At 39.4% G+C, this 24,713-nt stretch overlaps 1 protein-coding gene across 13 annotated transcripts in view; it reads right to left on the minus strand.

Moving 5' to 3' along the window:
* Positions 1 to 24,713, minus strand: part of MGAT4C (MGAT4 family member C) — a 631,037-nt gene that overhangs the window by 498,927 nt on the left and 107,397 nt on the right. The gene's annotated exons all lie outside the window — the stretch shown is intronic.

Below are 24,713 nucleotides of genomic sequence, written 5' to 3' on the forward strand. Positions count from 1 at the left end.
TGACTCACCCAATCATAGCCCTCAAGTCCAAATGTCACAGCTTAAAGAGTCTCATGTGACTTGTTTGCTGTCCACCCAAACTCTTTTCACTGCTCATGCAGCTCACCCTTCCAGGTGGTTGAGGACTACTGGATTTCCCTGGTGTCCCCTAATAAATGAAGAAACTTAACCGGCCTTCACAATCCCAGAGTTAAACAATAGTCCCACGTACTCAGATGCACCTCTCCTGAGCTCCTCTCTTTAAATCTAACCTTTCCTTAGTATCCTGACCTTTATACTGGGCTGCAGGCTCCAGGTGTGACCCAAAAATGCCTTAATGCCAACTGGTGAGGGGGTTACAGGAATGTCCTGATTCTGGTATCTACATTTTTGTTCCCCAGAGATTGTCATATGAGATCTTAAATGAATGTTGGAATCACACTGGTCATTAATATTGTTATGAAATGTACATGCAGATATTATGCAAGGTGCTCTTTATGTATACTGGAAATACGTTCTTAGAGTGTGTATGGAGGTGAAAGTCACCAACAGAGGTGGAAAAAAACAGATTTTCTGTAACACAACAGATGTTTATTCACCTCTCTCTGTGTTGGATGTATATTAAGCATTATAAACTAACAGAATGGATGCCAATTTATATACAAAGTCAAGAGAAAAGCAGCACACAAGAAAAATAAGCTATGAGTAGTTAACCTGTCTTTGAGTACAGACAATGAATTTTGGGGGGGTATAATAGAAAGCAATGAAGACACCGCCTCATCCTGCACGTAGGAAGTAAATGGACAGTGCATTTATATTCAGAAAATAGGATCTCAGCCAAATTCAGTTGAAACGCTGCAGAGGACTATGGAGCTGGGATACATTTCTTTAGACAGAAGAATAATGTGTTAGTTAAGTTTAGTCTCTGGAAAGCATGTTACGATTTTTTTTTATGTGTAACGAATAGTTTTACTCACTACTATTTGAATCTTTGGTAATAAATTTATTCTTGTTTTCACTACAAATATATCTAATTAGCTCATTATATTCCCATGCCCCTTCCTCCCCCCGTCCTATATTCATCTGATCTAAAAGGTTCTGGGCTCAATCCGGTAAGGTGCCGAACACTTAACTAACACGGGCTTCAATGGGTAGTGAGGGTAGTCAGCACCTGGCAGAGCCAAACCCTATGTTGATACATAAAGGCACCACAAACTGTAATCATACAGATCCCTCAGACATTAAAATATATTTTAAATTGTTTTTAAACACTTTCATAGTCAGTATCACAAAGATTTGCCAACTCCATGTGCTGCATCATCAGCCTGGAAAATTGAAAAAGGCGAGCTTTGATTAAAAAACTGTAGCTGAAAAGACCACAATTCTTAATTAAACTAGGTTTTATGAGTTTAAAACTTTAAAATATACTTTTGGTTTTCTGCCTTTCAGAAAAGATCTTTCTGTGAGCAGATGTGCACTTCAATCCTATGGATCAAGTCCTGTGAGGTAATTACTATCTTCTTCAGTGAGGGTTGTGAGCTCTTCACAGGACTGGGCATTAAAGCAGTCAGTGGGTAACTTAAAAACCCATGCTTTTTCTATTTGAAAAAGGGTGTGTGATTATAACTGGCTACTACAAAACTAAGTATGGGATATACTCATTTATAACAATGGGAGATTTACTGGAATTAAATATGAACTGCAAAAGGTATATTTGGAACTTAACATGCATCTCCTTTGAATATATTTCTAAGTATTCTAAAGCTGATAAAATTCTACATTGTCAAGTCTGGAACTGCTGCTGCCAATGAACAGTTCCAAATATAGCATTGAAACTGGACCCAAAACATCAAGGGCTCAGAATTGCACTGCTCAGATTTAAATTGATACCTTCCAGGGAATTATGGTTTTGCACTCTAGTGGCTGGAGGCCTTGTAATAGAATAAATTGCTAATAATACTAGTCACTGCAATCTGAGATTTTTCCTTTTAGCTCAAGCAAAGCCACCCCCCCACCCCACACACACATACACACACACACACACACACCTTCATTGCAAGCAGAGTTCAAATGCCAGCAAAACCTTCACACTTTAATGACACTTAGAGTAAAAAGATTGTAGGCTTCCAGCGTTCACAAGGGAATTCTCAAAAGTCTTTCATGTGTATAGCATGTGCTAAGAGACTTACAGGCAACAACAGTCCTTCTGGGAATGTTGAGAGGTGCAGTTCCTATACCATTTTATTAACAAATTTAATCAGTATATGTTGTTTCTATTGGCTTCTAGAAGATCACTATTTCAATATCCATAAAGCTATAGGATTACACAGAAGGATTTGAAATAGGGCTGAAACTGTTCTGACCAATGGTGTGTGAGATGTACTGAAATAGTTATCTTTTAAACAAATTAGAATCTTTTTAAAATACTAAATAGACACTGATATTAGATATGTAACAGTGCTTACTACCTATGATCATTTTTGCACTTCAGACATTGGTCATTTTTATAACTGTTGTCAAATATGAATAAGAAAAATGCTACACGGGTACCTTAGTTATATATAAAGCTATGCATGTATAATAGTTTCTTCTGGTAACATGGAGATCAACGAAAAGCAAAACTCAAGTGGTTTTGTGTCAACATATGTCTTAGACGCAGTATTATGTAAAACCTGGCTGTCACTTTCCTTGCATTTAATATGACAGTGCTTACAATGACTTGAAAGAATAGATTCATAGATTCCAAGGCCAGAAGGGACTATTGTGATCATCCAATCTGACGTCCTATGCAATACAGGGCCCTAGAACTTCCCTAAAATAATTCCCAGATCATATCTTTTAGAAAAAACCATCCGATCTTGATTTAAAATGGTCTGTAATGGAGAATCCACCACGATCCTTGGCAAACTGTTCCACTGGCTAATTACACTCGATGTTCAAAATGTATACCTTATTTCCACTCTGAATGTTTCCAACTTTGGCTTTCAGCCCTAGGGTCATGTTATACCTTTCTAGGCTAGACTGAAGAGGCCATTAGTAAATTTGTTCCCTTACTTATAGACTAATCAAGCCACCCCTTAACTTTCTCTTTAAGCTAAATATATGGGGCTCCCTGAGTGTACCATCATAAGGCATATTTTCTAATCCTTGAATCATTTTTGTGGCTCTTCTCTGAACCTGCTCCAGTTTATCAAAATCCTTCCTGAATTGTGGATTTATTTACGTAAGTCAACATCCTATAAACAATACTGCTGCAATTTAATAGTCAGTGTCTCATAAAACATTATTGTATTATAGTTTTATAGCATAGTAATTCTTGTACCAACCCTCCCCCCCCCAAAAAATCACAAACAAAGCTTTACTGAACATTAGCTTAGGCTGCTCTCATCAATAAACTAACCCATAAAAAATAGAAGATACAAAGTAAGGATTAAAAGCATGCAAGACCAAATACTCACAAATTAAGATATGTCAGTATTCAGGTTACACATGAGATCTTAATTTGGTTCCCCTTTCTGTGTAGGCATTATAATAGTCTAATTACTGCCACCCTGGAGACCTGGAGTCTATCCTGGCGTCTGCCACTGAGCTCCTATGTGATGCTGGGCAAGTCACTAATGCCAAAATTTTCCACAGGTAGCCACTTCTGCATGTAATTAAAGACTGTATAATACTGCCTATGCAAAAAAGGATGAATTAAGGTTTCATGGACAATGTTCATCCTGCTGTAAAACTATGCATTACAATTATGTTTTATAGGACATAATTAAGTAGCATCAGTATTGTTCAAAAATGTAGATTATCATGTAAACATGTCAGCAAGAGTCACTGTCTCCCTGTATTTTGGAGAGAGTTATGAAAATGTTATTTTCAGTATTTGGGGGGAAATATGGATTTTACAGTATTAGGAAAAAATGATCTGCAACTTCTAAATGTCTCTTTAAATTGAGTAACAGAAAACTGAGCAGGGACTCATCAATAATTTTCCACTTTTAACAATAAGTTAATATTCATAAAGTCACAGTCCCCCAATTCTAACAATGTACAGAAAAAAGAGCTATGATTTTTTTTCCTTTCTTTTTATGCAACCCTTTTTGAGGAAAGTAAACAAATGGTCTCATTTCAAAAGGGTAATTAACAACACAGTACAAACCCAAAGAAGCACAGCAGAGTTTAGCAACACCCAGTATGATTTTATTGAAACTCCTCCTGTGACCCTTCTTCAAACAATATGATAATCTGAGGTCAATCCCTTATCAAAGGTAGCCATTGCCATGACAACCAGTGCAACAGTGACACCCAAGTATGCAAATAAAGTGGAGGGAGGGAGCTGTTTTTCTCTGTCACGATGTTACTTCTCAGGTAGCAGCATGGGGGCAGCAAACATAAGCCTGATTATCATACAATGTATCTGGTGTCTAAGATTTCCCAAATCCACCCAGTGAGCCAGGAACACACACATACATATAACACTTATGGATACAATGGCCTACAGGGCCATATTGTCAGGCACATCTCAATATAATAGTCTGAAATTTTCATGCTTTCAAAGAATGGTTCGAAGTATGCAGATAACATTTGTAAAGTTGAAACAATAGTTTCAAGATATGCCTGTGTTCATCGTACCTGTCACAGTACTCAAATGGAAGCTGAGTTTACTTCAGCTCTATAGTGGGAAGCGCTGCTCCTTTATACAAAAGAAAATTTTTTTGCATCTCCTCACACCCATTGTAGCTCATGATTAGAATGTGATGATGAATCTTCAGGTGTGTTTTTCATAGTCTTCAATACTAACTGAATTGATCATCATTGCAGTCAATCTTTACTTTTTTTTTTTTTTTTTTTTTTTTTTAAGTTCACAAATGGAACAATGTCCTTTTGCCAATAAGAATAGACCATGAGCTCTTCACCCTGACACTCACATCATAGTGACCAGAATACCTGGGGGGAAATTATGGGCCCATATTCTTATCAGCGAGGAAAAACAGTCCAGAGGAGTTATCCTCAGGGATGGGAAGAGGTCTGGCAGAAGAGTCTGCTTTGGGTCTACTTTCTCCATGAACATTCTTGGAAGTTTAAGGGTGGACCTCTTGTTTGCAAAAAAGATTCAGAGAACTTTCTAACGAGGGCTGGAGGAATTTAGGGCAAGAAACACATACTGGCATTTTGCTGCTTGCTTTTTTGGGTTCCTGCCATTTTTTCTACCTTAGCCAGAGAACAGAGCTGCTATGAAGAGAAATGGAAAATCCTGGGGAATTATGCTCCCAAAATTCTCCAAAACACTTCCCAAGGTGTTCCAAATAACCCAGAAATTTGTTAGGTGTGTTAGACCATGTGTTCTGTAGAAATCTGGAGATAGATTGCCTCTATCTAGAGGCAGAATAATTATGGCATTTTCGTAGGTGATCAGAGCTAAATCCTAACAGTGCTTGAGTGATATGGCTATCTCCAAAACTGCACAGTAGAAGGTTAAACCACTGTAAGATTGGTGGATGAGAGAGAGAGGAAGATGCTGGCTTCAACCAAAAGTATCAAAGATAAGTATGTTCCTCTCTGAATGCTGTGAACACCATTTGACTATAACATTATGAGAGGGAGGGATATTTTATTAAATAAGGTTTCACAAATTAACTTTGGGCATGTTCATGAGCCAGTAACTTTTAATGTTACTTAAATTAAATGTTTTAATTAGATGGGTTAATACTAGTGAAGTGTTTTGCAAACATGTAATATTATATAAGTGCTATGAATTTTTATTAACTAGCCAAACAATCTTTAATGGTAGAGGGCAAATTGAAGTATTTTGTTGTTTACTCTTCATGTTCTTTATCTTTAACAGAACATGTCTGTACTAGCTGAGCCTTAGAAAACTGATCCACAAGCACAGCTTAACTTTATGTAAAATTAAAATAGAGTCCTTTTATGCATACTCACTAGAGCCAGCAAGACCATTCATAGCAAACACATTTACCTGATCAACTTTGCCTGTTCTCCCTATTTGCAAACTATCCATGACCAGATACTGATTTTTCACAAAACTATTCAATGTATAACTGTTCAAACACTTTATGCAATCATATTTTAGGTCAAGGAATGTTTGAGAACGATTCACACTTTAACTTACATCTTTGTTTGGTTTTCATTATATATGGTCTGCTTTGGGCACTGTGTGCTGAGCCAAGAGGCCTGCTAGGCTAGGCTGAGAACTTACTAACAAGGTTCTAGCCTGGTATTCTTTGATCCCTAATCACTTGAGAAAGGGGTGGGGTTAACTCAAGGAGAACAGGGGTTTAAAAAGCATGCCCCTAGGCAATCAGAGGAGTTAGCAAATGGAAGCTTTGTTAGGGAGTTAGAAAGGAAGCGTGAGAACCACATAGACCTAACAAACACACTCTAAAATTAGGCCAATAACCCCATTATATTTCTGGAGATTGAGATCAGCAGAGAAGGAGATTGACACACAGAAGGAGCTGATGGACACACAACTCTGTACTGGCTGTACTGTGCTGGCTTTATTGTTCTGTCTGCAAAACAAACTCATATGAAAGTGAGGCTTTCCATTAGGGAGGGGTGAGTGGTCAAACATTTAAAGATTCAGGACATCACCCCCACCAAACAAACACAATCCCCTGCAAGAGTAAAAATAATGCAGGTAGAAGTCAGGGAGAAGAGTGGGGGCTAGCCAGCTTATTGCACTGAATGCTGCCTTGTGGGTAGGTGGCCTATGTGTGCATTTGGTGCAAGCACTCAGATCAAGTAAAGGCTCTTGAGACCAGTGTGGCTAGAGGAGCTAAGAGACAGAGGTAGACAGATAAAGCTTTCAGGGACACAAAGCAATCCCACCCCACCCTCTTAGTGATGGCCTCTGTGTTGTTGAGGATGATACAAGTCTCCAGGAAGGAGAACATCAAGGTAGGCAGAAGGAAACAATCCCATAGCGGAGATCCTCCTTCCAGATATCATGCTATCGTCTCACACTGATGACATTGCTCCAGGAGATTGGATCCTAGTTATCAGGAAGAGACAGGCAATAGTAATGTGGGATTTCATTATTAGGAAAATAGATAATTGAGTTTGTGATGACCAGGAAAGCCACATGATGAATTGCCTATGGGTGTAAAGGCTTTAGAGGAACCAGTGATTGTGGTACATGCAGGTACCAATGACAGAGAAAGGCAGGGGACAGGGCCTGGAAGCTAAATTTAGGCTGTTAGGTAAGAGATTAAAGTCACAGACCTCCATAGTAGCAGTCTCCTGAAATGCTTCCAGTTCCCTGTGCAGGGCCATTTAGACAGGCAGGACTTTAGGTTGTCAATGTTTGGATGAGATTATGGTGTTTGGAGGAGAGTTTTAGAGACTGGAGAACCTTTTAGGAAAGGAGGAGATTATAAAGGAAGGATCTACTGCTTCACACAACACACAGTCAATGTGTGGAACTCGTTGCCATGGGATGTTGGGAAAGCCAAAATTATAACTGTGTTAAAAAAAGAATTAGATAAGTTCATGGAGGATAGGTGCATCCAACATGGTCAGGGATGCAACCTCATATTGTGGGTGCCCCTAAACCTCTGACTGCCAGAAGCTGGGACTGGAAGACAGGGACTGGATCACATGATAATTGTCCTGTTCTGTTCATTCTCTGAAGCATCTGGAACTGTCATGATCAGAAGACAGGATACTGGAATAGATGGAGCATTGGTCTGACCCAAAACATTCTTATGTTTGGCTACATCAGTTATAGTGGTGTTTCACCCTCTGATTGTAAGACTGAAACCACATTAAGAGGAGACCAGCACTTCCAGCACAATAACAAATAGCTTTTGTCAGGAGTGAACACAAGTAATCGCATGAACAGCTGTTCACAACATGCACATGGACACTCATTTACAAAAATGTTCTTGAAAAACCAAAGAGTGCAAAACATGGTCAAATACAGAATTTTCATATTTGCTATTAATTTCCCTAATTCCCAGGCTCATGCACTTAGTTTGGACATTAAGTTCTCTTATGATTGTCTGCCCTGAGCATGCTCCATCTTGAGACTGCAGGAGCACAGGAGGACTTACCCTGCAATTACAACTCCCAGCTGCCAAACCCACTGTGGTTCCATGCACTGGAAGGGAGAGCAAAATGAGACTCTTTCCTGTGCCCTTTGTGGCATCCAGCAATATAGAGAAGGAAGCAGCAGTCTGAAATAAAAAAGCGATGGAATTGGGGTGGGTGGTTTACAGAAACTGATGGGGGAGGGCAGGACCCAGGACATGGGGGTTAGATAGCAGCAAAGGAGAATGAAAGGGAGGAGAAGACTGGGGGGTGGGAGGGACAGAAGACAGGATGTGGATGGTAATGGAAAAGAGAACAGAGGGAACTGAGAAAAGAGAGGGGGACATAGGGCAAGCGATGGAGAGACTTGTTGGGGGCACAGTGGCAGAACAACTAGAATATCCCCACCCCTAGAAGTTGGAATTGAACCAAGGAGTGGTGCTGGATGAATAACTGTCTTTTCAGTTTGCTGTAAGTTGTGAATAGATGGGCGGGGGTGGTGAAAATTGCTTCAGATCAAAGTGACTGATTCTTTTTCAAAATTTTGATCAAATAAGTTTGAATCAATTGTCATTGTAGCAGGGACTTGAAGTGGGGCCTCCCACCTCTCTGGTGAGTGCTCTAGCCACCGGTCTGTAGAACTATACTATCTAGCCCAATAACTATTCAAGTATTTTATACAAAGTGGAGAACCTTCAAGAGGAGAGATTGAGAGACTCATACCAGAATAACCTGTAGTCAGGAATAAGGGCACTCACCAAGACAGAAGAAACCTGGTTTCAAATCCATGTTCAAGAGCTGGGATTCATACCTGGGACTCCCCCATCCCAAGTGAGTGCCCTAACTCATCTGCTGAAGAAGGGCACTCTCTCTTCCCATTTTGTGTACGGTGCAGAAGTCCTCTTGTGAATCTCACCACCAAAAAATGTTAGGGCCAAACCAATCAGGGAAATGTGTCACATTTTCTGAGAATTTCAGGTTGATCAAAACGGGTTCATCAAAAATTGTAACCTCACCCAGCAGTCCTAAGTTTCTAAATTCCTCTGCTGTCAGCAAATAGCTATGAAATGCACTGTGCAAATTCCAAGTATGTGCCTGAGCCAGGGTAGTTTTACATGATGGCATTTGTTTATTCAGGGGGGTGGTTGTAGTCCAAAAACTACATTAAAAACATTTTCATGTTCTTATGCATGTTGTGAAGAGTTCGGTCAGATATTCACCTGATAGCCTGGAATTGAGAGAATAACCTTGCTAATTACTTCGTACAGGCATGTTTTGGTGTCTTCAGACATTTATTGTACTGTTATTCAAGGAGTCATTTTTAGCAGGAGCATCTACCAATGCATTAATTTTGTCTCAAGCCTTTACCCTATCTCAAGAATAAATGCTTGTGATGCTCCTGTAGCACTTTTCAGCACACTATTCATCATGCCAACTGTGTGGTCTCTTGTTATAACTTTCAGTCCATTCCAATGTATTATATGCAAGTTTACAATTCAGGATGATTATTTATCTTTATTTGCTCAGTAGATTAGAGCACCCACTGAAAACATATTCATGTTCTTCCAGATAAAGCAGCAGATGGAGTACTAACTGGTGTCTGCTGCAGACAACCTAATCGCTGTAGAAAACTGACCAGCTGTCTATACACTCAGAGGACTTAAATCTCAGTGACATATGCTGGAGGTCTCATACTGCCAGTATTATGTCATCTATAATTTTTAGAAATTTGGAGGATGTTTATTTCCTAACTCAAAAAAGTGTTGCATCCAACACAGGGGAATTTCATATTAGACCTCATCTTGACAGAATAAGAGGAACTGATCACAGAACTAAATATTAGTGATTGCCTAGGTGCCAGTGATCATGACTTGATTACATTTATTATGTGCAAACAGAATAAAGTCCAAATCATATAATATATTAATATAATATATAGTTGGTGCTTTACAGGGCCAGCTGAAAAACATTATGAGCCAAATCAGCAGCAAGAAAGAACTTAAACAGCGAAGTGTGAATAATAGTTGGGAACTATTAATGATATTTTACTACATGTCCCATGTGTTACAATCAAGAAAGAAGGCAACATTGGTGAGTAACTCATCCTGGCTTAAAGGGAAGGTGAAAACAGACATTTAAAAATACATAAATGGGCGGTGGGGAAGGGAGGAAGCTGAAAGCAATGAATATAAATTAGAAGCTGAAATTTATTTTAAAAAGAGTACAAAGGAAGCAAAAGGACATAAGAAGTCATCTCTGGAAATCAGAGTTAAGAACAATAAGAATGAATTTCTAAAGTATATTAGGAACAACAAAAAATCCTAAAAATAGTATTGGTATATTAAGAGATAGAAATAATAGGATCGCAGAAAGAAGCCAAAAGAGCTCAATCGTGTGGTAAAAAAGGCCAATGGAATCCTTAGATGTGCAGGGAACTATTGAATAGGAGTGGAGAGGTTATTTTACCTATTGTATTTGGCTTAATGCTAATGGAATAATGTCCAGTTCTGATGTCCACAATTCAAGAAGGATGCTGAAAAATTGGAGAGGATTCAGAGAAGAGCCACAAGAATGATTAAAGTATTGGAAAACATGCTTCCTGTGAAAGACTCAAGGAGCTCAATCTAATTACCTTATCAAAGGTAACTTGATCACAGTCTATAATTATCTAGATAAGGAACAGAGGTTTGAGCCCCCTTTGATAAATTCAGACAAATGACACACACATTTTTAACAGAGGGTAAATGATCTTTGGAATAACTTACTAAGGGTTGTGGTGGATTCTCCATCATTGAAATGTTTTTAAATGAAGATTGGCTATATTTCTAAAAGATATTGGACTTGAAACAGTAATTAATTCAGGCAATTCTTATGGTCTGTGTCATGCAAGAGGAGAGACTAGATAATCACAAAGGTCCCTTCTGGCTTTAAAATCTATGACAACATCTAGCTTCTGAATAAAATACAATCCAAATACAGATGTTCAATGTTAATAAATGCAAAGTAATGCACATTGGAAAACATAATCCCAACTATATATATTATATATATATATATATATATATATAAAGTGATGGGGTCTAAATTAGCTGTTACCACTCAAGAAAGATCTTAGAGTCATTGTGGATAGTTCTCTCCAAACATCCACTCAATGTGTAGCAGCAGTCAAAAAAGTGAACAGAATGTTGGGAATCATTAAGAAAGGGATAGATAATAAATCCATGGTATGCCCACATCTTGAATACTGCATGCAGATGTGCTCACCCCATCTAAAAAAAAAAGATATAAGATATATTGGGATTGGAAAAGATTCAGAAAAGAGCAACAAAAATGATTAGGGGTATGGAACGGCTTCTGTATGAGGAGAGATTAAGAAGACTGGGACTTCTCAGGTTGGAAAAGACACGACTAAGGGGGGCTATGATAGAGGTTTATAAAATAATGACTGGTGTGGAGAAAGTTGATAAGGAAGTATTTACTCCTTCTCACAACACAAGAACTAGTTGTCACCAAAGGAAATTAATAGGCAGCAGATTTAAAAGAAGCAAAAGGAAATATTTCTTCACACAACACACAGTCAACCTGTGGAACTCTTTGCCAGAGGATGTTGTGAAGGCCAAGACCATAACAGGGTTCAAAAAAGAGCCAGATAAATTCATGGAGGATAGGTCCATCAATGGCTATGAGCCAGGATGGGCGGGGATGGTGTTCCTAGCCTCTTTTTGCCAGAAGCTGGGAATGGGCGACAGTGGATGAATAAGTGGATGTCCATTCCCTCTGGGGCACCTGGCATTGGCCACTGTTGGAAGACAGGATACTGGGATAGATGGATCTTTGGTCTGACCCAGTATGGCCGTTACATTCTTAGATGAAATGCATACATTTAAAAATTCAGCAATTACAAATGAATTCACTAAATTATTCATCACAACATTTTCTATAAGTGTGAATTCCAATCTAGTTTCCAGTTATTTAACAGTAAATATTATTAATGATATTGGATAAGAATATATACCACCTATATAAAATATTGAAATATCATCCACTCTTGAGAAGATGCCTATCAGTTCTCAAACACCCAACAAGGGCATCATCCAAACTTGCCTCCAACTTTATTTTGGGGGCTACTATATATTATTTAATTCAAGAAGATGCTTCATCCAAAGACAGCACTCAAAGTTTCATCACACATCAGCCAATTGCTACATTTGGATATAAACGTAGCATTTTAAAAACATTGAACTTTTCAAGAGGACGACCATTATTTTTGGAGTGACAGAAAACATGGCAACTACCAAATCATACAAAAAAAACCCCAAAACCAAAAAACCTTAGCCAGCCTTTATACCTCAGCCCCCCACTCCCTCTTGCTGATAAATCAGTTCACGTTATCCTCTCCAACAGCAGCTGTGCAGGATTTATTAAACTGTTTTCAAAGAGCTTATTGTTTTGGAGTATTATTTCTGTACAGCAGCTAGATGTTTTCAATAGGTGCTTTATCTATTGAATTGCACACTTGCATGGATTGAATGTTATAACAAAAGAGATCACACAATAGGTGTGCTGAATAGGGTGTGCTCAACATGTTACAGGAGCACCACAAGCATCTATTTTTGGAATACTAGTCAGGCTCAAGGTCAGGCTCCTGCTAAAAATGACCTGAATAGTAACAATGCATGAAATATCTTAATACACTGCAATGTGCCCTTACCAGGTTACTAGCAGGGTTATACCCCAACTCCAATCTCTCACGTGACTGCTAACTGACAACTCTCTAAGGAATGTACAAACCTGAAATAATGTGTCGGAAAGTTGAAACATTTCTTTCTCTAGTTATCAAGCTATAGTATGGTATAATCTAAGGGGCCTATCGCAGTGGTTTCTATAAGCCTCTTATGGCAGATCCATTTCTTCCTTCTGAAGCAAACTGAAGTGATAGTAAAGTCAGCAAGCACCAGGAAGTTATACAGAATTGTTTTAGGCTAATTCAGATCAACTCTCCCGCCTCCAGACATTTTTAGCTATTTTTTTCTTAAAGTGTGTTCTACCCAGAAAAATAATTATGGAAAAATGGCATCTTCTTGTCCTTCTATGAGAGCGAGAGTGAGAACCATGCCTGGGTTCCCTGAAATAGGAAAAGTAGACTCAAAGGAGGAATATGAGTACTCCGCAGGCCAGGGTGGATTGCTACCAAGTGGTAGCACCAGAGGCAACACTGGAGGCTTCTGCTGTAACAGTTACCATTGGTCTCAGAGCTGGCTTCCAGACTTCTGAAACTGGTATCAGACTTGAAGTCGTTGGTGCCAAAGCAGATCCCAACATGGAAACAAACATGGGCTCCATGTGCAATGTCAGCCTGAATAGTCAGTGAAGTTGTCACTGAGAGACTCAGTGGATACTTTGTAGCTGTGTATGCCTCCAAGGTGCTCAGTGTGAATTGGGCCTTTGGCCCACAGGGAGCAGAGGTGACATATCAAGCATCTGCCCCGAGGAAGTAGTTGGCCTCAACTGTCCCGGCACAGGAAACAGAGTCATTGACTCTGGACTGGTCAAGCCACTAGAATACAGCACCAGGGATCAGTGGGCCAAAGTGAACCCTCAGCCTATGGGACCAGAGTGGCTAGCCTCTGTGGTTCAGGACAAATGCACTGAGGATTCTTATGATGTGGAAATCATCCCTTTCTTTGGCTCTGGGTGCTCTGAGACGTTGTGCCTTTTTGAGGGCTGTCCTACTGATAGGAATCTCCTCCTGTCTCTATCCCCAGATAAGGCTAGGGGAGCACTCCTGGACATGAAGGAACTTCACCTAGTCAACTGAGGTGGTACAAATGTAGGGTGAAAATCGGCTCCTATGAGGATGCACCTGAGGCATTCTATTCTCTGCTTCTTAATTCTTGTCTGGAAGCCCCAGCAAACTGGACACCTCTCTCTGATGTGATCTTCACACTTCAAACAGTGTGAGGGTCACTAACTGGCATGGGCTTGTGACAGCAAAGGCAGGGCTTGAAGCCAGGGGATCTTGGCACAGGCTTCCCTGGTAGTGGATGGTGCCTAGGGTTCACTAACTACTAACATTCAGATCAAAATATACAGGGAAAAAAGAAAAGGCGGTTCAAGGGACCCAAAAGGAGGACCACAAACTATTAACAATGAACTATAAATAGTATGTTCACAGAAGGAATGAATAAACTACAAATTCTAACCACTGCCCATGAACAGCAAGAAGAAACTGAAGGATAGGCAGGGCAGCTCTGTCCTTTATATCCTCAGCAGACAGCATGGGGACACAGGTATGGCCACACCTATGGGTGCTGCTAGAGAAAATTCTCTAGCACTAGTGAACAATAGGAGCACACATGTAATGGACACATGCAATCATTCAAAGAATGAGGGGCTTCCTCTCCATTGTTGGTCATGTGTCTGGGCCACAGTTTCCCCACTGGCATTGGTGTCTCATGGGCTTGTTGGCCACTGTGGTGCTTTTCACCTTCCCATCAAAAGCCAAAATCCACTCACTCCAGGATTAAAGCAGAAGTCCAAAATAAATGCACACGTAGTCTTTCATGCCCCCAGCGCTCACTAGTTCTTCAGTTCTATTGATGGAGGGTTCTCCTTCACAGTACTGCACAGTATCATCTCCCTCCCCGCACTACCATTACTCTTTAAACCCTCTCCCAAGCTCAGCAATTCATTTGCCTTGTTTTCACAGGGTCAGAGAAGGAGGTCTGAAACCCACCCTCATCACAACTCGAAATCTTAGCACATAAATGAGTGCAGGTGTCAACTCACACCTTAGCACCACATTGCGCTTTACTGCCCAGGTCTCCTCCTTTTCACATCACCCCTTCATGGGGTCTTTCTACAAACAACTTCTAGGTCCCTCCCAGGCTTCATTCCTCAGCCTTCCTGAGTGTTTCCCAGGTCTCTTATCCAGCCCCAATGGGGACACCAAACTCTAGATTTTGCACCCATCCATCAAGCACAGGCACATGATTTCCCACTGAGACTACACCTCCCACTTTTAAAGAGCCAGGACCCATAACAGAAGCATTGGAACATACACATGCATCGAAGGAGCAATGCCCCTTTACAAATAGTAGGACAACACGTTAACTTCTGCTGCTAGAGATGAACCTGTAGTCTATGCATGCCCTCAGTCCAGGGCCAGATTTAGGGGCCAGTGACCCAGGCCACCACCTGGGGTGCTGGGCTTGGGGGGCGCTGGGCTCGCAGATTTACAGATCCCAGCATGCACATTTTATCATCTTATATGATGGATAAATCATGCATATAAATTGTGCATCAAAGTCATGAAATGGGCTACAAATGCAATAAATAGTAAGGTATTCAAAAGTTTAACAAATGGGGGAAGGGGCCACCAAAGAAACTTCTTCCCTCAGGCACCATTTGGTCTAGGGCCGGCCCTTCCTCGGTCTTATGTCAGACCCCTTTCCAAGCACTAGAACAACACCAGAAAGTGTTCTTTAAAGCTTACAATTTATTTTATGGTCTCCCAAGGTAAGTCATGTTTCTAAACATGAATTAGAAGTAAAAATCCACAGAACACATTTTAAAATAGCTGCTATAACATTAATTTATGTTTCAGCCAGGACACTACTATAATTTGGTTATATGTCGGAAAACTACCAATCAAAACCAAATCCTACTAGTAAGTCTTTTCATGAAAGGCAAGGGAAACACTAACGCTATTTAAAAATATGCCATATGAACATAGCATACGATGATGTGATTATGTTCACAGTTGGGCCATAATTAATTAGCAACTGATTCCAAAATTAAGATGAGACTTGTTTTCTCTCAAATGCTGTTAGAAATGCTACATGCTTGTCTAACAGAAAACAGTTTCCCATATTTTCACTTGATGGGGATAAACACTTATGGTCTCCCTATTGCCTACTCTATTTCAAAGCTAAACTTCTCTTATTGTGCAAGATTAATTATATACCAACATTAATGCCAAATAATTGTCATATCTGTGAATTTTATCGAACAGTTATCTGGCAGGTAGCAACATCCTCAAGGCATTCATTTCACAATTAGCCTCAAGGCACTCAATTTATTAGCAGGCATATGCTAGTTACTAAAATAATTTGGAATTAAACCTTCAAACATTTCTAATGCAGGATGAATAATTTTAAAAAGGAATATTCAGCTGGTTTGTTTTTAGATTTGATTTAGCATTAAGAAAAAATGAGTTATTTTTCTAGTGGATGTAAAGTTGGAAACCTATGAACTATAGTCTGTGTACAGTCTATATGAATATTTACAGTAAGAATTCACAACTGATGTGGAAGTAACTGATTTTTTTTCAGGGATTTTAATAGAGTTATATTTTAAAACCATGCTAGTTCCTGGGCATTTTTCACACAAAGGTCTGTAATTTAAATTCCTATAACAGAATGGTTCCAGGTTTGTTGGTTGTTAACACAGAGATGCAAAATTTAAAGTAAATCACATTGACATTTAACATGCCTAAAAACAGTTTTTGGAAAATCAGTTCTGGATAAATTTAAGCCTACACTTATGTGCTCTACTGGAATGGGACCTATATTATGATACTGTCTGATCAGATGCCTTCACATAAGTAATTATGTAACAAGTATTATCTAGAAATACGTATCATTCCAATAAAGAATGGTTAAGTGTCGCATCACACTTGTAGTGTATAGGCACAGCAAGCGTTTGTTCTTCAGGTTTGATGCAAATTGACTTAGTTGTGATTACATAAAATTAGGCTAGAACAACAAACCAGTCTAATTCTAGCAACTTCTAAATAAGCAAAGAGTCAGCCCTCCTAGTCACCTCTTTGTATATTAATATGGAGATAGGGATATCACCCAAAGAGGCTATCAGCCAAAAAAAAAAAAAAGTGGTAGTCATCAACTGCCTAATCTAATTCCACTGAACATCACAAGTATTTTTTTTTCTTACAAAAATATTAACCCAAACTACTTCCAACAACTTCTTACACAGATAGGTGTTAAGCATTTTCCCCCATTGTGTCCCTTTAAATCATTACTCAAAACCATCATTCCCATGAGGCGACATTCCTGGTTCCATCAGTTTCCTCATGTACTAACCAAACATGGCATGATGACATGACACACATCAAAGCAATTACTGTCAGAGAAACTACTATTAGAATAATCACTCTGCTTTTCTGCAGTGACTATATATTTATTAGTTTTAAAAAGAACAACTAGAAAAACACAATATTACTAATGCAATTAAGAGCTCAGATAGGATATATGTAACCTATATCCTATCTAGATGCTGAGAGGTCAAATTAGTTCTGAATGGGAACTATACGCAGCACTCAAGCTAACATACTGATCCCTGAGAAACAGAGGTTTTCTCTGAAGCTACAGTTTTCCCACATGTAGAAATGGAAAAATACCCACCTACATCTTAATCTCTCTGATTTTTGGATTTCACCTGTGGTACATATTATCCCCATTTTACAGATGGGAAAATTGAAAGACAACTGAAATTGAAGCACATGCTTACCTTTAAGCACAAGTAGTCCACTTGACTTAGAAAGTTAGAAAGGTGCTTAAATGCTTTGTTGAATAGGGATGGCACTACATATATCATGTAATAATGTTCCCCATGCCCAGACTCCTCATTCTTAGCTTTAAAAGACTCTACTAAATTGTGACTTCTTCCTATAGTACCATTCAGTTGGACAGAAGAAAGTCACTGAAGAGACAGGGAAATTCAGAGATTGGTCTAAATGATTTCAAAATTGGAATAGATTACACCTTATTCTGCCCCCCCCCCCCCCACTCAGTATGCAAGTTATACCAAGATTCACTTTATACATCACCTCAGACCCAGAGCTGATTATGCTACCAGCTCCATTCTTTTAGCCCCTTGCAGCTTACGCAGGGATGGAATACTCCCAACCGAAAGCCTGGTCAGACTGCAGTTAGTTGGTTATTTTTTAACCAGTCACAGCTTCTACCTTGGAAGAAACACACACAACATTTGCTTCTTTGTAAATGGTTTCCTTTGGATTAGAAAAGAATTTGCATTGCATTTTGCGATCAATGCCATTCTGCCAGTTAATGCTCCCATGCTCTGTGCAGTTAGTAGTGAGTTTCTGTCAAGCAAATGTTAAGTCTGAATGGTTTATTAATTTATTTTCTAAGCTTTAGTTTGTGCAAATGCCATTAATTAGCGCTGTCTTGTCACCTGTTTGACTTGGCATCTGAGCACTGGTAAATGTATTCATTCAAGTAGCTTAAAACACTACAGAAACTCTAGGGTACATTGTTTATCTTCTAGGTGTGCTCAAGACAGATTTAAATTATGAGCTTCAAATAAACACCCTCCTACATTCCCCAAGAAGTTTCATATAAAATTATTCTCTCCCTCTTCCTTTTTCTTTGCTATGTCATTTATATTAAGATTAGGCTCAAAAGCTCATAAGGAAAGCTCGGACTTGAAAGCTCAATATTTGTATTTACGGGACTTGTCAAAAATAGAGTTCATTATTTTCTTTGCAACAATTTAAGCAGTTTAAAGTAAAATTGACAAAAGGCAATTCAGCTCACATGCCAATCAATAAAAAGCCTTCGTTTCACAATATGAGGTTTAATTTGTTTCATAAAGCAATAATTTCTGGACCAAATCATCTTATGTATTTGAGGATATTTAAAAACAACTTTTATAATTTGTCTGTTTATAACTGAAACATGGATATTGCAGTTGTGCATCCATTAGCAGAATGTCATTTGTCAACATGTTGATTGCTGCTTGAGAAGCAAACAAATGGGGTTTGGGAGAGAGGAAAGACATCATGTAACTGGGCAAATTATTGACCAAATATTGCAACAAAAACGCGACAGAAGCTTTGTTTACTAGAGATACAAATATAAGAGCTTTTAATAGTGGTGTTACATACATGGAACTTAAGGTTGTCCTACCATTTTCCTTATAAATTATTTTTTAAGAAATATATGACTTAAAAGTTAAAAATCAGTTTTGATACAAGGTTTAACCACACGAGCACCTTTCCTTGGCTGGATAGGCACCTTGTCATCCTCTATAAAGAGGCCAAAGGTGAGAATGCCCTTGCTCCAACAATACAAGTACTGCCACTATATATTTTAGTAGGAGAAGAGAAGATTACAACAGAAGTATAGGTTATTGGACTCCTTAACCAAACCTGCCCAGCTGTCAGGAGGGCTTGAATTTGGTTTTGTTTCAAAGATGGTAGAAGGCTCAGGAACATGTCTAATTTTAACAAAAGCATTTCACACATCCCTAGTCACAAGCTGCATCAGTAACAAAGCTTTACCTAGAAACACAAGCCACTGTAAACACAAAGCAGACCACCACATATTACTAGCAGGTAGAGTGAGAGTCATAGGACTCTACATCATAGGACTGATGTAGAAACAGAAAAAAAGAACCCTGTAATTAAAGAAAAGCTACAGTGTTTATACAGTATTTCTCAGGAATCCTCAGGCAAAAAAATACCATGCTGAAAATGAGATAGTGGCAGCTCAGAACTGCTGCTTTGAAAAGAGAGCCATACTATCCTCTTTACTGCGTATTCTTCCTTAGCCAGTGGGATTGGGGAACAGTCCAGCAAAAGTATGGTTTCTGAAGAAAATAGTGGTGGCTGGTGGGGAAGTTGAACTTTGGTCTCTGAGTAAATTGTTCAAATATTAATCAGAGCTGTCCTGGGTATGACAAACTGCAGCATAGGGACCTAGCCATCACAGACACATGATTTTACAATCCATTTTTGAAGAAAATTTTGGAAGGTGCAGACACAGACATCCTAAAGCAATTTTGCTTATCTCTCCAATACATTTCATTTGTCTCTGTCCTCCCTCCCCCAATACTTGGAGTGTTTGCATGAAAACAAGATTGTCTTTTCCAAAAAGTCATCTGTGCCATTGCTGAAGTCATTATCTTCTCTGACGCCACAGTTATTCCACAGCAACCAGCTGCAATGTCCAAGCAAAGGATTATGATGTGATGAAAAAGCAGCAGAAGCATAGGGATTTAAGACAGAACTATATAATTTGTTTTATTTCAAATACAGCCATGAATCAACAAAAATAAATCAAATATAAAATTGCATGGTCCCTATGAAATAGATGCATGTATTTCCATCTTTAATGAGTAGAAGGGGAAGTGCTGTCTTTTTTGTGTTGCGAGAGATTTTTTTAATTAATTTTAATAAACAAACTAAAATACAAAAAGGTAAATGACTTACAGCAAGTATATGTCACCAGATACCCCATAAAATTATGCAACTTCAGAACTTCTCAAAGCTGCAAGACCAGACAATATAAAAATCAGACAATATTGTCGGAGAAAAACAGAGTTCTCACTCTCAGGTTGGGTGCAGCAAGTCCCTGTCAGTTCTTGTTCTACTTCCACACCATTATAGAGACACAAAATGTCAGGGTGGACCTAACAACAACAACAACAAGAGACAAAATGATGCAAAAAATGGGGGTGGGGGGGGGGACAGAGGACTGGGATGGTGGTGGGAAGAAGGAGAGAAAAAGCAGAGATCTCAAGTGGAATGTAAGTCTGGCATTATTCAAATGAATCAAGAAATGGGTCCAAATTTCTTCAAAATCAAATAACTAGTTTGTGCATTGATAAGCTGTTCATTCTTTCATTGCTAACTCAGACAAGTCTGAATACTCGGCATCCACCTACTCTTCAATTTTTGTAAAATCATTTTGACACTAAACTGGGAGGAGTGGTAGATACGCTGGAGGGTAGGGATAGGATACAGAGGGACCTAGACAAATCGGAGGATTGGGCCAAAAGAAATCTGATGAGGTTCAACAAGGACAAGTGCAGAGTCCTGCACTTAGGATGGAAGAATCCCATGCACTGCTACAGACTAGGGACCGAATGGCTAGGCGGCGGTTCTGCAGAAAAGGACCTAGGGATTACAGTGGACGAGAAGCTGGATATGAGTCAACAGTGTGCCCTTGTTGCCAAGAAGGCTAATGGCATTTTGGGCAGTATAAGTAGGGGCATTGCCAGCAGATCGAGGGACGTGATCATTCCCCTCTATTCGACATTGGTGTTGCCTCATCTGAAGTACTACAAGAAGAATATGGAAAAATTGGAAAGAGTCCAGCGGAGGGCAACAAAAATGATTAGGGGGCTGGAGCACATGAGTTACGAGGAGAGGCTGAGGGAACTGGCGTTGTTTAGTCTGCAAAAGAGAAGAATGAGGGGGGATTTGATAGCTGCTTTCAACTACCTGAAAGAGGGTTCCAAAGAGGATGGATCTAGACTGTTCTCAGTGGTATCAGATGACAGAACAAGGAGTAATGGTCTCAAGTTGCAGTGGGGGAGGTTTAGGTTGGATATTAGGAAAAAAACTTTTTCACAAGGAGGGTTGTGAAGCACTGAAATGGGTTACCTAGGGAGGTGGTGGAATCTCTTTCCTTAGAGGTTTTTAAGATCAGGCTTGACAAAGACCTGGCTGGGATGATTTAGTTGGGGATTGGTCCTGCTTTGAGCAGGGGGTTGGACTAGATGACCTCCTGAGGTCCCTTCCAACCCTGATATTCTATGATTCTATGTGCTTGGTAATCATTGTGGCCCTCAAGACCCAAAATACTTGTGGTGGAATAAAACCCAAGGTAGTAAATACACAGCTTAGGGTACCATTTTCAGCTGAGGCTTGGCTTCAGCAACCAAAGACTATTTTCATCACCTCTTTCCACAGCTGCCTGACTGCTGGACAGTTCCATAGCATATGTATCAAAGTTCCTTTTTCTTTATTACAGCTCCAACAAATATCAGAGGACAAGGTCCCCTTCTTGCACAACCTCTGTGGCATCCAGTAGATTTTGAATAGACTATTTTCTTGTATCAGGAGTAACCTGAGATTCAGAAAGACATGTTTTAACATTCCATAATATGCTCCATCACTGGGGTTCTTTTAAGGGCTGTGATGACTCCCTTTCTCACACATTCACAAAAAACGGCAGACCAATGGAGTTCCTCTTCATTACTAAAGCATGCATAGTGGACACGGGCCCAGCAAGTTTATGAAGCATTTCCAAGTTTCTTGATAGCTCTGGGGCCTTTGGCTGTTCCAGGGCATCTGGACCAAATAGATATGTTAGCAAGTGTGTCTGGCCTCACATAGGGAATCAGATTCTTAGCATAACCAGTTGAAGATCTGTTCTTGGGTCTTTCATGGAATTGGACATCAGCATATAGAGAAACGGATGGCCAAAGATGGGTGGGTGCAGACTGATGCAAGGGTACTGCTGGACTACATTCACTGTTCACATACCAAGCCAAGTCCATGTGGAAACAATCTCCTTTTAAGATAATGCAGAGCATGGGGATTGCTTTCAATGGCAATGATGGACTAGGGAGCCAGTAACGATGGACCCTTGTCTCCAGTGGATCTTAGGCCCCAACCAATGAGGAACTGAATGATCTGCAGAAAACCTTGTATGGGAATTCCACAAGGTTCCCTTCAGAGTTTTCTGCAGATCATTCAGTTCCTCATTGTTTGGGGCCTGAGATCCACTGGAGACAAGGGTCCACCGTTACTGGCTCCCTAGTCCATCTGAGCCCCTGCAGGAGGGTATCATCGCCCCACCCCTAGCATTTATGCAGAGTAGTACGTATACAGAATGGATTCCGACACTGTACAGCAACACATTCAAGCATGAAATCAGCCTCCCCTTATCACTGTAACAGTAGCTAGATGCTAGTACTAATAAACCATAAGTAGTATTCTCAATTTTAATATTAATAGCATGTTTGCAGCATGTATGTATTCATCATATTTCCAAGGTATTAATTTCAGAAGTTCATTTTACACAGTAGTGTCTGAGTCATTTTTTCCTACTAGAGACAAGTGCCTCTCTGGCTCCTTCCTCATTTCCACATAAATAATGGGAAGTGGATATATGTTTGAAAACATTTAATATATTCACTTACTTTGATATCGTTCTTTTCATTTGGCACATAAATGAGCAACCAGGTTCAGAATAAATTTAATTTACAGGCCAATTCTTAGTGACCCATATAAATTGAATATAAACGAGCTATAATTTTCTGTTTTCTTTTCAAACTGTCTAAGTAAATTTAGTGCTTGAGAAAACTGCTGCGCTGTAAAAATGAGTGAATAGGCAGATATTCCAAATTGGGTTAGGACATTCTGAATAGAATGTTCAGATAATAGTCAAACCCCTGAATCTGAAAACAATCCAGTTTGAATGTCACCAATATGCCCTTTGCACCTCCCTTCCCATAAGCACTGCTTCCTTCACTTCCTCCCCCTGATCCCCATTTTGAAGCATCAGCTCAGACAGAAAGCTTCTGTTTACTGTCAGTGTTGGTCAGAACCTGGAGTCACTACAGAAAGCATTATGTAGAAATCACCTTTTAATATTCTGACACTGCTGTTGCAGGATAGGGCTCTGGTTAAATTAAGTAAACAGCGAGATGCCCTAAAGAAATTCCCATTGATTGTTCATGGTGAGCATTGGATCCCTCTGTAAACTAGAGATTATCCAGGCAGCTACCACCAACCTTGTGCCCATAAATGACAGGGATTGGTTGGGATGGGAAGGTGGGAAAGGTAGTGAATATTTATCAGCTAATATTTAACTGATTTACACTCATATGGTGTTTAACTAATCAAATATCTCAACTGTTTGGGCTGTTCTGCAAATTAATTACCCAGAGGCTTCAAACAGTGGCCAATAGGTCAGCAAACAGCTGGCTAACTGTATAGTGTGGACTCATCTTCATTTCCAGCTGTCAACCTGCATAAAAATAGATGGACATTAAATAATTTCCTTTCTCTTCTTTTCATAGATACCAAGTGCAAAAGGGACCATTATGATCAGTTATTCTGACCTCTTGTGTAATGTATGATGTACGGCTTCTCTGAATTATTTCCTGTTTAAACCAGAAAAACATCTAGTCTTGGTTAAAATTTTTCCAGTGATGGACAATCCACCATAGCCCCAGGTAAACTGTTCCAACCACTAATTAACCCGACTTAAAAAAATTACATTTTATTTCTAGTCTAAATTTTTCTAGTTTCAACTTCCAGCCATTAGATCTTGTTATACCTTTGAATGCTAGATTGAAGAATCCCGTATTATCAATTTTCTGCTCCCCATATATATACTTGTAGACTGATCAAGTCACTCCGTAACGGTGTCTTTGTTAAGCTCCTGGAGTCTTTCACTGTAATGCTTGTTTTGTAGGCTTCTTTAATCAGTCATGCTGCTCTTCTCTGAACCCTCTTCAATATATCAACATCCCTTTTGAACTGTGGACAGTAGAACTGGACAAAGAATTCTAGTAGAGGTCAAACTTGTGACAAACACAGAGAGAATATAACCTCTATTCCTATTTGATATTCCCGTTTAGACGTCCACAAATAGCATGACCCTTTTGATGACAATATTGCACTAGAAACACATATTCACCTGATAATTCACCAGAACTCCCAAGTCTCTTTCAGAGTTCCTGCTTCCCAGAATAGAGTCCCCATCTGTTAAGCATGGCCTACATTCTTTGTTTCTAGATGTAGGACTGACATTTGGCCATATTGAAACACATATTGTTGGCTTGTGTATAGTTTACCAATGAGTCAGACTGCTCTAGAACCGGGACCTCTTCTATTAATTATTTACCACTCC

This window comes from Chrysemys picta, chromosome 1 (genome assembly GCF_011386835.1).
Source record: "Chrysemys picta bellii isolate R12L10 chromosome 1, ASM1138683v2, whole genome shotgun sequence".
Lineage (NCBI taxonomy): Eukaryota > Metazoa > Chordata > Testudines > Emydidae > Chrysemys > Chrysemys picta.